Here is a 16,059-nt window from a genome sequence, read left to right on the forward strand (position 1 = left end):
AAGCACATGCCGCCGTCTGGTTCGCTCAGGCGAACTCCCAGTTCGCCCTGCGTGGCATTACGGAGGACATCACTAAATACTGTCGCGTAACCGTGGTTAACACCACAGTTACGGATGACCGATTTGCGAGACTTTAACTCCCGAGGCGAACACTCAATGGCGGACTCAAGTTCAACACCAACGCGCGGAATGGCGGGGCGCAGCGAAGGCTCCGCAACCTTATCTATTAAAATCAAACACCCAGGAAAACTGCGTTCAGATATTATGTACAAAAAGTAATATAAGGGTTTATTAGGAAAAGTAAAGCCAGTGAAAAAGCCCGCCGGTAAATCTAATAATTCTAATAAACCTAAATCGGGACGTCCCCACACGACTGACAGCAAACACAAACGAGGGAGATTAATCACGAAAATAACACGTCCCGTCGTTCAAAATATACGCGGAGATCGGGCTTATCTGTCTTTGTCGTCTTGTATTGTTGGTGTCCAGCACCGCTCCTTCCGGCCCGATCGCACACCACGAGGCCCCTCGCTCCAAGCACCACGCGTCCGACGCAGGCCAGCGGCTCCACTTGACCAGGGACAGGAAGGACTCCTTTCAACTCCACTCGACTCGACGACGCGGGAGTGCTGGCAGCCAAGTGCCAACGAACTGCTCAGTGCCAACTGGGTGTGCTCTCGTGTGTCTCCTGCGACTCCCTACAACCCGAACTGCACTCGAACTGCGACTGGAATGGCGTGTCCTCTCCAACTCTCCACCACCGCTCAACTCTCTGGTGCCTGCCTGCGTCTGCAGTGCCTGCCACGAACTCAACTCAACTCCTGAAATGGCGTCCGACCGTCGCCTATATTGGTGGCCGATGACGTCACATTGCGCACTCCTCAGCCAATCAAAGCCTCCCGCGACTCCTGACATCTCCCCCGTTACGCGACCCTGCGGTCCTGGCATAACACGTGCCGGCCAGGTTTGTAGGCCTTTTGGAGGTGTACACGGTGGCGGCCAATTGTGGTGGTGTTTTTGACCTGGTTTCCTGTCAATTTAATACGAAGTCCTTGTCAGGGAAAGGGGATTATTTAATGTTGCGCTAAGGACCTAACTAATGTTTATGTGGTTTGCAGTGCCATAATGGACAAAGGTTTGACTACTAGGTGATACTCACAGGGGCGTTACCTTTAATCCCTCACTATTTAACACTCGGACCTCCAGGTAGATCCACAATCATACATCTTACCCCGACAAACGCCTAAACATCAAGAACTTATTACATGTAGAGTCCCTGTCACGACAGCCGAATACCTACCTATTCAGATCTACCTAGCTCTAGATGTTGCATTACCAAATTCATAACACAGCCCCCCCCCCTGGAACCGTAGCTCCTGCAAGGTTCACCGCAGGGCTACCATTCCAGCCTTAACACTTACTGTCACACACTTAATTAACCTATGAAATAAATCAGGAAGGGCTGTGGGAAGTGAGTCGGACTACCTACCTACACTTCCTTAACATGCTGAACCCCTTAACCATCATGCAAGTATGTACATCTTCTTCGTTGTTCCTGTGGAGGGAGGAAACAACAACACACAACACTAACTTAACCACAAAACTTAACCATCTTTCCAAAACTCAAAACTCTAACCTTTGTACATACCCCGGTCTACAGACCGCGTCCCCCGGTGGATGCCACAAGACTCAACCTTACCTGCGGGGCCATCCCCAATGCATCCCCCTAAATTTCCTCGGGCCCTGTCCAGATGTTACAGGTGAGTGACACGGCTCGGTGGATTTCGCCCACATTCATGCTACACAGACCCCTTAACCACTCATTCTCATTCCATAGGTCATCAAGGCATTGCAAAAATCAACAAAGCACTTATTCCCAATACACCCCCTGCAGGACCATGGCATTGATGTCATTCACGTGTGTGTGCATTCCTCAACTAGGCAGCGGGGAGGTACCGCACAAAAAGATGGTGGGGGCGCATCAGGCTGTGGTGCCCGCAGTCCCAAAAACAAGTCAACCGACTTACAAGTTCATTGCCCCCCCCCCTTTACCTCTTGGCCCCATGACAGCCCAACAGCCCCTTTCCGCCGTTACCTCGCCGGTGAGGGTCTCCACACACACCAGGCTCCTTTGCCTCCTGCTTTCACGCAGCAACACGGGTCACCGGGGGACTTCCTCACCCCGCGGCGCCCAACCAGACCCTCCACCGACGAGCTCCAATTTCCAGTTACCACCGGCTGCCAGGGGTAATTGCCGCAGAGGGGGGCCCGCAGGCATCGCTCCTCAGAGCTTGCTCTGTACCTGCGGACACACACACCTTCCCCACCCATGGTCCCCAAAACACACTTCCTCCCCCGCTGCCATTCAATTCTCCACACAACTCAGCACAATTCAGTACAATTCATAGATGGTGTAAAAGGTGTTACAAGGCTTGCCATGGCCTGCCAATGTGAAATCCCATTCACAGTTCGAATCATTGAATCCTTACACATTTCCATTAGCACATTTCCAAAAAGCACAATTTATCGCCCCTCATTATCTCCAATAATCATCACTCACTCTCCAGGTTCCACTCTCACGACCACATCAAAACACGTAACCACAATACAAAAACATACGCCACCCACAAGACACTGTGGCTCCCATTCCATCCCCTCACCGGCCATGTCATCACTCGCTCTCACCTCCCAACTCCAAATTACATGTCCCCAATTTCCCAAAGCAAATCCTGAAGCCTGGGACAGTACTCCTCAAAACACTCACCTCAAGTGCAGGTAGTTGCAGGTTGGTCAGGTTCAAAGTGCAATCCACCCATACAATTCCCAAAATTTCACATTGGGCCTACCAAATCCTTCCAAATTTCTCTTTTGTCCCCACTACACTGGCAGGTATGTGGATCCGCATCCAACGGTGATCATCACTACACAACTACCTGTGGCCACGACAGCTCTGCACCTCTACCGTGCAAGGGTCATCGGGACAAGGTGAGCAGTCAAAACGCCAACATGGCCCATGAGTGTCCATAAGGATGCGACCCACCATCCATCCTTCGGCCCCCCTGCGAGGAACACAGCTGCAGCAGCCCCAGCTGGCCAATGTGGTGAGCACTTGCTGCCACAACACCCACTACCGCACACACAACCTCGGCCCTGGGGGGCACGGTCGCAGTGCGTGGCATCCCTACAGCCACGTCCCCTGCACCTCCCCATCATCCCCCAGTCCGACTACAGAACTGCAGCCCCCCAGTGCTCACCCACACTTGACCACACCAAGGTCCAGTCAACAGCCATGCTCCACCAGGAGACCCACCCAGAAGACATGGTCCACACACCTCGGACACGCACAGCACCACGTTGACCCTCAGGCTACACAACTACATCCCCATCATCCCGCGTCCCAAATATCAGCACAGTTGCCCCCGCAACCAGTTGAAAGCTGTGTCTTGCTACCCTATTAATTTCATCACAGCCTCCAACACTTTGGTCTACACACCTGGATCAATAATGGCGTCACTATACAGTGTCCACCATGGCATTTCAAAATCCACCCTTAAATTTCCATCTAACCCACAGATTACCCATGCCAACCATTTGTCACCTTTTACTAACCTCACCAAAGAAGGATGCTTTGCCATACACATGCCAGCCGAGCATGGCCCATATGCTCGGCTCGCTCTAGTTTCCCGCACACTCCACCGCTATTGGCCCAGGCGGAGGTGATGGTCCTCTGTCTGGCACCTGTGGACCTACTGGGGGCCCCCTCCTTTCTGGACTGCGAAGCCTGTCAGGAGGTGGGGGCCCATATGGTTGCCGACAATTCCTCTGACTGTGCCCTCTTCTCCCACATCTAAAACAAGTCCCCAAGAACGGACCCCTCTGGTAGCCAGGTGGAGCCCCCCTTTCTCCCGGCCCAGCCCGATAAAAATCAGGCCGTCCTGATGGCCAACCTGGACCACCCTGTCGTGACTCGCTCCCTGCAATTTGTCCCCCCATCAAATTTGTCAGCTGGCGGCTGATTCCCCTTAACATTCGCCCGATGTCATCCTCTGGCTTTTCCCGATCCCGCACCTCGGTCTGCCGTACCGTCACAGGTGCCCTCTCCGATGCGCGGTTCGACCTTCTCAAAAAGGTCAGTCTCGCCGCGCATTCCGCTGCCCGGTGCACCGTGGGTGGGTCCTGTAACTCCACCAACGTCCGGACCTCAGGATCAGGGAGAGCCGCCATAAATTTTTCTATCGCCAGCTTGTCCCACGCCTGTGCTGGTAGGTCCCTGTATGCTATCCTCACAGACTGGTATATATCCTGGGCCAGCTCCTGCAACGTCTCATTAGGCTTTTGCCTGCGATGCAGCAGCTGTGCCCTGACCAGGTCGCACCTTGCGCCTGTCCCGTACCTGTTATTCAAGGCCTCACAAATAGCCTTGCTGGTCAATATTCCCTCTGGGACTACGTTCAACACGTCGGCGGCTGACCCACGCAGTGTCGCCACCAGATTCCCCATTCGCTCCCGCTCTCCCCAACCATTGAGCTGAGACACGCACTCAAATTGTGTCAGGAAAGCCTCGAGGCTCCCTGATCCGTCAAAATGTACGAGGGGGATTGTTTTTCCAGAGACTCTATTCCCCGATTCCTCTCTGTCCAAATCCAGTCCGGGGCCAAAACACCCCCCCAACTGGGTATTCCGTTTCGGAGCCTCTGGTGTCCAAATGTGGCTCGTGGTGAGGGTCTCCTGGGTCACTTTAATCTGGTCCTGAAGATGTTTAACCGACCTACTCACCTCTTCCTTCAGGCTCTCTTGAACCCGACCAACCTCCTTCTTGATGGTATTGTCCCAGATCTCCAGTCGCTCCTGCATAAAATCACTCACCCTTTCATTATCCATTAGTGGCCCCCACAGGCCTTTCTCAATTAACCCTTGCTCCTGCTCTTTTATGCGGGTTTCCAACCCCCTCACCTCCTCGGCCAATTTGCCCCCCTGCCGGTTGAGCAGTCCCCATTCCTCACTCTGCTGTAGCATTCTGGCATCCACCCGGCCCCGATAGCCTTCCAGGTCCCCATTTGCTTTATCAATTCGAGCATTTGTGGCACCAATCTGACCCTCCAACTTTTCCCCCATTTGGACAGCCTGCGTCACGCCCTCCTCTATTTTTGACATTAATTCTTCCCGTTTCAATTCAATTTCCACCCCTATGGCTTTTTCCATCTCCCCCATTTGAGTTTCTACTTTACCCTCAAATTTCCCCAGTCTGTCCGTAATTTGGTTTTGCACTCTCCCTTCTATGCCATCAATTCGTTCCCCCAGCTGCTGTGCCATTTCCCCAATTTTTTCTTCCAATTGTTCATTCCTTTCCTTTATTTCATTCCTCCATTCCTTCCCCTGCGATTCCATTTTATTTTCCAACCCACTTTTCATTTCTCCCATATCCTTACTCATTCCCTTCATTCCTTCCCTCCATTCCTTCCCCTGGGACTCCATTTTATTTTCCATCCCACTTTTCATTTGTCCCATTTGTTCCTCCAATCGCTCACTCATTCCCTTCATTCCTTCCCTACATTCCTTACTCATTTTATTTTCCAGCCCGTCAATTTTTCGAAGCAATTGACCCAACATCTGGTCGGTTGTCGGGGCCGTTCCTACTGCTCCCGACTCCCCGGTGGGGGAGGGGGATAAGTTGGTGCTCGGGACGAGGGAGGTTCCAAGGCTCACCTCTGCATCTATTTCCCCTATTTCCGGCTCACTCCCAACGCTGACGGAGGCCTCGCTGCGTACTTCCATCTCGTCGACCTCCGACATCCGCTTTTCGGAAGGTCCTTCCCCGCGCGCGTATTTATTTTAATAATTCCTGAAACAATTTAAATTTGACGAAGACGCGATATCGCGCTCCGTTTGTCCGATTGATTATTAAATTTCTCCGCCTCGACTATAAAAATTTTGCGTTCGAACGTCGGGCGCAATGTACGCCCGACCGTGTCGATGTCTCCCCGCGGACAAAAAAATTTGTCCGACCGTGTCGATGTCTCGCCGCGGACAAAAAATTTGTCCGACGGGTTCAAATCCTACACTCCTGACACCACTTGTCGCGTAACCGTGGTTAACACCACAGTTACGGATGACCGATTTGCGAGACTTTAACTCCCGAGGCGAACACTCAATGGCGGACTCAAGTTCAACACCAACGCGCGGAATGGCGGGGCGCAGCGAAGGCTCCGCAACCTTATCTATTAAAATCAAACACCCAGGAAAACTGCGTTCAGATATTATGTACAAAAAGTAATATAAGGGTTTATTAGGAAAAGTAAAGCCAGTGAAAAAGCCCGCCGGTAAATCTAATAATTCTAATAAACCTAAATCGGGACGTCCCCACACGACTGACAGCAAACACAAACGAGGGAGATTAATCACGAAAATAACACGTCCCGTCGTTCAAAATATACGCGGAGATCGGGCTTATCTGTCTTTGTCGTCTTGTATTGTTGGTGTCCAGCACCGCTCCTTCCGGCCCGATCGCACACCACGAGGCCCCTCGCTCCAAGCACCACGCGTCCGACGCAGGCCAGCGGCTCCACTTGACCAGGGACAGGAAGGACTCCTTTCAACTCCACTCGACTCGACGACGCGGGAGTGCTGGCAGCCAAGTGCCAACGAACTGCTCAGTGCCAACTGGGTGTGCTCTCGTGTGTCTCCTGCGACTCCCTACAACCCGAACTGCACTCGAACTGCGACTGGAATGGCGTGTCCTCTCCAACTCTCCACCACCGCTCAACTCTCTGGTGCCTGCCTGCGTCTGCAGTGCCTGCCACGAACTCAACTCAACTCCTGAAATGGCGTCCGACCGTCGCCTATATTGGTGGCCGATGACGTCACATTGCGCACTCCTCAGCCAATCAAAGCCTCCCGCGACTCCTGACATCTCCCCCGTTACGCGACCCTGCGGTCCTGGCATAACACGTGCCGGCCAGGTTTGTAGGCCTTTTGGAGGTGTACACGGTGGCGGCCAATTGTGGTGGTGTTTTTGACCTGGTTTCCTGTCAATTTAATACGAAGTCCTTGTCAGGGAAAGGGGATTATTTAATGTTGCGCTAAGGACCTAACTAATGTTTATGTGGTTTGCAGTGCCATAATGGACAAAGGTTTGACTACTAGGTGATACTCACAGGGGCGTTACCTTTAATCCCTCACTATTTAACACTCGGACCTCCAGGTAGATCCACAATCATACATCTTACCCCGACAAACGCCTAAACATCAAGAACTTATTACATGTAGAGTCCCTGTCACGACAGCCGAATACCTACCTATTCAGATCTACCTAGCTCTAGATGTTGCATTACCAAATTCATAACAATACCATTACGTGGTCGCCGCGCTCGGCTCCGTGACCGCCGCCCGCTGCCTGAGCCTCCTCCAGAGCCTGCCCGCTGACGGCAAGTACGACGCCATCAAGGCACTTCTTCTGGGCGCTTTCGCCCTCTCCCCGGCTGAACACGCACGACGCCTACTCGACGTGCCTGAGCTCGGCAATACGCGCCGGTCCGAACGTATGGACTACATGCTCGCGTTGCTCGGCGAGCACCCCTCGGATTTCCTTTTCCGAGAGCTTTTTCTCCGCCAGCTCCCGGCCCAGGTATGCGTCAGGGCGGCGTTTTCTCTGCGACACCGGCGCTCAGCTGAGCGTCATTCCCGCTTCGGCGGAGGACAGGCGGGCCGCCATTTGCGGCCCCTCCTTAATCGCGGCCAACGGCTCCACCATCCGCACCTTCGGCCCACGCACCGTCGCCCTCCGCTTCGGCAGCCAGCTCTTTCGCTGGGAGTTCGTGACGGCGGACGTCCCCATGGCTTTGCTCGGTGCCGATTTCCTTTGCGCCCATGGGCTGCTGGTCGACGTTAAACGCCGGCGTCTCGTCAACGCCGAAACTTTCAGCTCGCTGGCGTGAGCCTTGAGCCGTTCCGCGCCCACCGAGCTTTCCTGTGTCCTCCCGTTGGCAGACGACTTCGCGCGTCTCCTCGCGGAGTTCCCGGCCCTCACGCGACCGACGTTTTCGGCCGTTGCGGTGCGTCACGGCATCGAGCATCATATTCCCACTACGGGCCCGCTGGTGTACGCCCGAGCTCGCCGTCTCGACCCAGCCAAACTCGCCGTCGCCAAGGCCGAGTTCGCCGCGCTGGAGCGCCTCGGCATCGTGCGGCGCTCCGACAGCGCCTGGGCCTCGCCGCTGCACATCGTCCCGAAGCCGGGGGGCGGATGGCGGCCATGCGGGGACTACCGCCGCCTCAACGACGCCACTACCCCCGACAGGTACCCCGTCCCGCACATCCAGGATTTTTCCGCCCGGTTGGTGGGGCGGACCATTTTTTCAAAAGTGGACCTGATTCGGGGGTACCACCAGGTGCCCGTCCGCCCGGCCGACATCCCGAAGACGGCCGTTATTACACCCTTCGGCCTCTTCGAATTCCTCCGGATGCCCTTCGGCCTCAAAAACGCGGCACAGGCATTCCAGCGCCTGATGGACGGCGTGCTACGCACTTGCCGTTCCTCTTTACCTTCCTGGACGACATCCTCGTCGCCAGCACGCCCAGAGCCGAGCACCTCCTCCACCTCCGGACGCTGTTCAGCCGCCTCAGCGAGCACGGCTTGATCGTCAACCCGGCCAAATGTCACTTTGGTGCGGCGACGATCGACTTTTTGGGCCACCGCATCACCCGGAACGGCGCCGTGCCGCTAGCGGCCAAAGTCGAGGCCATCGCCGCTTTCCCGCGCCCCGCTCCGTCAAGGCGCTGCAGGAGTTCCTTGGGATGGTGAACTTTTATCACCGCTTCGTGCCCCGAGCTGCGCAACTCATGCGGCCCTTGTACACCGCCCTCCGCGGCCAGCCGGCAAAGCGCAACGTCGTCTGGTCCACGGACATGGACACTGCTTTCACCGGCGCGAAACGGGCCCTCGCCAACGCCACGCTGCTGGCCCACCCGGTACCCAATGCTCCCATCGATGGCGTCATCATTATTATTTTTTTCTCTACCAATTTATCCCTAGATTATGCTCAAGAAATTTCATCTTGATTGAATGAAGTTTTATACTTGTCCAATTATGACAATCATGGAGGCACCTATGACATCATCATTTAAAAAAAAAAAAAAACACCTTTAGAGGCCATTTTCCCCGCAAGCGGGGGTTGGCCTTTTTCGGGAACTGTGGTTGTTGTTGTTTTTCGGTCCCCTTTTTGAAGCAATGTTTTACGGCCGGATGCCCTTCCTGACGCCAACCCTTTTTGCCGCCTTTAACGACAAGCAGGGAATTACCAGTGAACTGGTACTCAATTTGCCGACCTCGGAAGGATGACAGGCTGAGTCAACCCCCCTGGCGTTAATTCAGCGATTCAGCTATGACATCATCATTAACATATGTTATTCCACATGGAGAGTTCTTTACAATGAGCAATGTCTCAATTTTTTCTATGCAGCGCTATCGGATATAGAGGTGCAAAGTTTGCATGTCCTAAGATGGCGCCCATACTACGTGACCTATGACGTCATAATTATCATTAAAAAAATTCTACAGGTGGAGGTGCACTATGGTGAAAATTTCCTTACAACAACAACAACAACAACAACAACAACAACAACAACAACAACAACAACAATCGGACCAACGGTTGCAGGGAAAATCATTTATTCTGTGTGGATAAACAAACTCACATGCAATACCCAGTCCTCAGACGAGGATAATAAACAATCAAAACTATAGAGTTCATGGAACACAGCCCCGTGCAGTGTTCAAGTACATACATGTGTGCAGTTAAATTTAAACAAAATAACGATTTTAAAGATCGTTACAAAACTCCTGTAGTTTAGCGCTATTGAAGCAGTCTTGTACATCATCGTTATCCACCTCCTTATTTAACATGTCCAAGCTCTGCTAAACCAAAGGGAAGAGTAAAACCTTCTTTTATCTCACTCCTCTGTGCGCATGCGCGATCGGGATGAATTTGGAGAGAAAGTACTGTTAAACGGCACCATTATTCTGAGAGACGGCCAAACAGATCTTCGTTAAACTTTCAAAGATTCATTCACCCCCTTTTTTTTTTTGCACCGTTGGATATCCCTGGGTGTACCACATCATGTCATCCCCATTCCTGGGATATCCCTGGGTGTACCACATTACATCATCCCCATTCCTGGGATATCCCTGGGTGTACCACATTACGTCATCCCCATTCCTGGGATATCCCTGGGTGTACCACATTACGCCATCCCCATTCCTGGGATATCCCTGGGTGTACCACATCATGTCATCCCCATTCCTGGGATATCCCTGGGTGTACCACATTACGTCATCCCCATTCCTGGGATATCCCTGGGTGAACCACATCATGTCATCCCCATTCCTGGGATATCCCTGGGTGTACCACATTACGTCATCCCCATTCCTGGGATATCCCTGGGTGTACCACATTACGCCATCCCCATTCCTGGGATATCCCTGGGTGTACCACATTACGCCATCCCCATTCCTGGGATATCCCTGGGTGTACCACATTACACCATCCCCATTCCTGGGATATCCTTGGGTGTACCACATTACACCATCCCCATTCCTGGGAAATCCCTGGGTGTACCACATTACGTCATCCCCATTCCTGGGATATCCCTGGGTGTACCACATCATGTCATCCCCATTCCTGGGATATCCCTGGGTGTACCACATTACGCATTTCTAGGAAAATGTTCGGAGAACGCTTGGATTTGGAAGAGGGTCAGAGAGCGGTATTCAGGATTGCAAAGCAGATAGCGAAAGAGAGGTGTGATGTGATGGGGGTGAGTTGCTTGAAGGATGAAGTGGGACAAATCGTTGTGGACCCAGATGGAATTAAAGGAAGATGGAAAAGATATATGGAAATGCTGTTGAATACAGAGAATGAATGGGATGGCAACATAGAGAGTAACCCAGTTTTAGGACCGGCAGAGAAGATAACTGAGGAGGAAGTTGAGGAAGCGATAAAAGCAATGAACGGTAGAAAAGCGTGAGGGCCGACGGGAGTTGTGGGAGATATGTTGAAGGCAGCAGGAAATTGGGGTGCGAAGAGAATGACAGAGATCTGCAATCTGGTGGTGAAAGAAGGCCGCATTCCAGTGGATTGGGAACTGAGTACCCTCGTCCCTCTATACAAGGGGAAAGGTGACCCTCTGGAGTGTGGCTCGTACCGAGCGATAAAGTTATTGGAGGATGGAATGAAGGTATTGGAAAGGGTGTTGGAGAGGAGGATAAGGAAGAAGGTGAAGATCGACGAAATGCAGTTTGGATTTATGCCAGGAAGAGGAACAACAGACACGCTTTTCATTGTGAGGCAGTTGCAGAAGTACATGGAGAAGAGGAAGAAGTTGTTTCTTGAGTTTGTTGATCTGGAGAAAGCATTCGATAGGGTTCCACGTGAAGTAGTGACATGGGCATTGAGGAAGTTATGAGTGGAGGAATGGTTGATCAGAGTAGTGATGGCAATGTACAAAAGAGCGCGCACAGCTGTAAGGACGAAGGACGGGAACAGTGGTGAGTTTGAGGTGAAGGTGGGAGTGCATCAGGGGTCGGTACTAAGTCCACTACTATTTGTAGCTGTGATGGAGGTGCTGGCTCAGAACGTAAAGGAGGGTTTACCGTGGGAGTTGTTGTATGCAGATGATCTGGTGTTGATTGCGGAAAGTATGGATGGACTGAAGGAAAAGATGAACAAGTGGAAGGAATGTATGGAGACAAAAGGTCTGAAGGTGAATATCGGAAAGACGAAGGTGATGACAAGTGGTAAAGCATGTGGTGAGGTGGAAAGAACTGGGAAGTGGCCCTGTGCTGTGTGTAGGAAGGGTGTCGGAGTGAACTCCATTCAATGTACAATGTGCGCTGAGTGGGTTCATCAAAAATCTAGTGGTCTCAGAGGGTCATTAACCAGTGTGGCAGCTACATTCAAATGTAAGGTGTGCACAGAGGGAGCTGCAGCTCGAGGAAATGTTGATTTGGATCTTGGAGACGGCGTGAAGCTGGAAGGTGTGAAAACATTTTGCTACCTCGCAGACATGCTGAATGGAGAAGGTGGATCAGACTCGGCAACGGTTGCTAGAGTGAGATGTGCATGGAAGAAGTTTCGGGAACTGAGTGGCGTGCTGATGAGGAGACGAGTGTCGTTGAAGCTGAAGGGAAAGGTGTATGCTGCATGTGTGAGAAGTGTTATGATTTATGGGAGCGAGACATGGGTAATGAACGTAGAGCAGCAACGAAGGCTGGAAAGGGTGGAAACGCGAATGGTTCGATGGATGTGCGGAGTATCGTTGAGAGAGAGTAAGACAAATGATGAATTGTGAAAGATGATGGGAATAGAACCTGTGATGGATGCCGTGAAGAGGAACAGGTTGAGATGGTTTGGTCATGTGTTGAGGAAGGATGAAAGTGACTGGTTGAGAAGAGTGATGGAAATGAATGTAGAAGGAAGTGGAGGACGGGGAAGACCAAGAAAGACTTGGCTAAAGATGGTGGAAGAAGAAATGCGGGCAAGGGGGTTAACAAGGAGAGATGCAGAAAATAGGGCGAAATGGAGAAGATTGCCATGGGGACCGCAAGGCTAACCCCCGCTCTTGCAGGGAAAATGGCCTTAAAATGTTTGTTGTGTGTGTTGTTGTTGTACCACATTACATCATCCCCATTCCTGGGATATCCATGGCTGTACCACATTACGTCATCCCCATTCCTGGGATATCGCTGGGTGTACCACATTACACCATCCCCATTCCTGGGATATCCCTGGGTGTACCACATTACGTCATCCCCATTCCTGGGATATCCATGGGTGTACCACATTACGTCATCCCCATTCCTGGGATATCCCTGGGTGTACCACATTACGTCATCTCCATTCCTGGGATATCCCTGGGTGTACCACATTACGTCATCTCCATTCCTGGGATATCCCTGGGTGTACCACATTACGTCATCTCCATTCCTGGGATATCCCTGGGTGTACCACATTACGTCATCCCCATTCCTGGGATATCCATGGGTGTACCACATTACGCCATCCCCATTCCTGGGATATCCCTGGGTGTACCACATTACGTCATCCCCATTCTTGGGATATCCCTGGGTGTACCACATTACGTCATCTCCATTCCTGGGATATCCCTGTGTGTACCACATTACGTCATCCCCATTCCTGGGATATCCATGGGTGTACCACATTACGCCATCCCCATTCCTGGGATATCCCTGGGTGTACCACATTACGTCATACCCATTCCTGGGATATCCCTGGGTGTACCACATTACGTCATCCCCATTCCTCGGATATCCCTGGGTGTACCACATTACGTCATCCCCATTCCTGGGATATCCATGGGTGTACCACATTACATCATCCCCATTCCTGGGATATCCATGGGTGTACCACATTGCACCATCCCCATTCCTGGGATATCCCTGGGTGTACCACATTATGTCATACCCATTCCTGGGATATGCCTGGGTGTACCACATTACGTCATCCCCATTCCTGGGATATCCATGGGTGTACCACATTACGCCATCCCCATTCCTGGGATATCCCTGGGTGTACCACATTACGTCATCCCCATTCCTGGGATATCCCTGGGTGTACCACATTACGTCATCCCCATTCCTGGGATATCCATGGGTGTACCACATTACGTCATCCCCATTCCTGGGATATCCATGGGTGTACCACATTGTCATCCCCATTCCTGGGATATCCCTGGGTGTACCACATTACGTCATCCCCATTCCTGGGATATCCCTGGGTGTACCACATTACGTCATCCCCATTCCTGGGATATCCCTGGGTGTACCACATTACGTCATCCCCATTCCTGGGATATCCATGGGTGTACCACATTACGTCATCCCCATTCCTCCCCTCATTCCCCCAATGACATTGCGTTGTTTTGGTGGATGGGATTGGTCTGGTGTTGTGGCACAGGTATGATGGTCCAAATGGCCTTCTCCTGCGTCTCGTTTCCTTGTGTGTACCCTTGCACCCATTCCTTGGACCCCTTAACCATCAGTTCGACCCCGTTAGACGCTCACTACACAAACATCCATACAAGTGGAGTCGTCTTATAATCCACAGAATTGACTCTTTCAGCAGCTATAAATGTGCAATCTCCATTCACCTGGAGGGTGCAGGTACCCTGCTCCTGGCTATTGGAAGAGAAACCGATTAAACACCTGTTAGCAACAACAATAAGGGGGTTGTGGAAGCATCCTGTGATGGAACAAACAGGAAATGCTGCTGTGTACAAATAACGATGTTATAACTATGATATACAGTATAGTAAACCACACAGACAATAATTATAGCCGGCGAAGCCGGTGTTGTCAATAAATGAGTACGTATTATGTTGAAAACCTGATTATGCCTTGGCTCGAGAATCCGAAGCGCAGTGGGCGCAGCCATCTTGCGGATGCGGAAGTATGCATAACAAATTTAAAACGTTCATTAGGAGTTTCTTTCACCCGTCGTCGTTTGATTCACAATCTTATGCACCTCAGATGTATTAATAAAATAATTTAAGACCAACATCGGCCCGCACGGGCCTGGTTATCTTCAACAAAACGCGTCACCAAACACCGGACCCAATGAGATTCGAGCATTTGCAAAAATATGTCTAAAATGAAATCACTCACTGCATGGAGTGCTGGAGACAGCCATCGACCGGATGCGGAAGTTTGCATAAAACAATTGCGAAAAAGTTCAATAGGAGCTTGTTTCACCCGTCGTTCTTTGATTCCTAATCTAATGAAACCTCTCATTAGTAATTAAAATACATGAAGACCAACCTCATTATCTTCAACGAAAATCGTCATCAAACACCAGAACCAATTATTATTACGCGTTTCGGACGGTGAAAACGGCGTCAAATATTCTAAAATTGACGAAGAATTATTTTTTAGAAATCTCGCGGCCGTACGGGATAGTTTTTCACGGCCAGAAATATGGTATAAGCGGTTTACATATTTAGTTTAGAAATACGGATAGTGTTTCACGGCCGGAAATATCCGAAGTTGAGATGGAATTCACCGAATTAATCACTGCAAGCTAACGTCTTCTGGTGGACGAAGCTGCCGTGCCCGGAGAGTCAGAGAACCAGCCCTGGCGCCTGACAGCGACTGAAGTTAGAAGACTACACACTTACTGTGAAAACGTATGTTAAGCCCAGTTAAAAATAGGCCTTAAGCTAGCACATCGTATCGTTATTTCCTTAAGCTTCTTGTGACATTTATTGTATTGTATGCAGGTATTGCCATCGGGGAGGACTGTCTGCTCTTCTCTTTTACCAAGTCTTACCAGGTACGGTACCTACTACACCTACCTACTACCAACTACCTACCTACTACAAACTACCTAACCTACTGATGCCATGGTGATGGGTAAAATAGTGGCAAGAGGTATGCAGGTATTGGGGAGGACTGTCTGCTGTTCTCTTTTACCAAGTCTTACCAGGTACGGTACCTACTACACCTACCTACTACCAACTACCTAACCTACTGATGCCATGGTGATGGGTAAAATAGTGGCAAGAGGTATGCAGGTATTGGGGAGGACTGTCTGCTGTTCTCTTTTACCAAGTCTTACCAGGTACGGTACCTACTACACCTACCTACTACCAACTACCTACCTACCTACTACCAACTACCTAACCTACTGATGCCATGGTGATGGGTAAAATAGTGGCAAGAGGTATGCAGGTATTGGGGAGGACTGTCTGCTGTTCTCTTTTACCAAGTCTTACCAGGTACGGTACCTACTACACCTACCTACTACCAACTACCTACCTACCAACTACTTACCTACCTACTACCAACTACCTAACCTACTGTCAGTAGTACTGATGCCATGGTGATGGGTAAAATAGTGGCAAGAGGTTTTGGCTTCGCCGGCTCATTGCGGCTTTGCAGTCGGTACTAGTATTTATAATGATTTCAAGGTGAACATGACATGGAGGTGTTCTCCGGATGACCGACGTGCCGGTCTTCGTCTTCACCGGTGGTTCTTGGGTCGTACAAAC

At 51.1% G+C, this 16,059-nt stretch overlaps 1 protein-coding gene across 3 annotated transcripts in view; it reads right to left on the reverse strand.

The window, feature by feature from the left end:
- POLR3D (RNA polymerase III subunit D) overlaps positions 1 to 16,059 on the reverse strand; it is a 36,410-nt gene that overhangs the window by 19,913 nt on the left and 438 nt on the right. The window contains exon 1 of one of the 3 annotated variants that reach the window (XM_068133678.2): positions 14,400 to 14,492. The exons of the other annotated variants lie outside the window; for them this stretch is intronic. The gene's annotated coding sequence lies outside the window, so the exon portion shown is untranslated. Of the gene's footprint in view, positions 1 to 14,399; positions 14,493 to 16,059 lie in introns of those variants that run through there. 3 annotated transcript variants of the gene reach the window in all.

Source organism: Myxine glutinosa, chromosome 13, assembly GCF_964187855.1.
Source record: "Myxine glutinosa chromosome 13, kmMyxGlut1.1, whole genome shotgun sequence".
NCBI lineage: Eukaryota > Metazoa > Chordata > Myxini > Myxiniformes > Myxinidae > Myxine > Myxine glutinosa.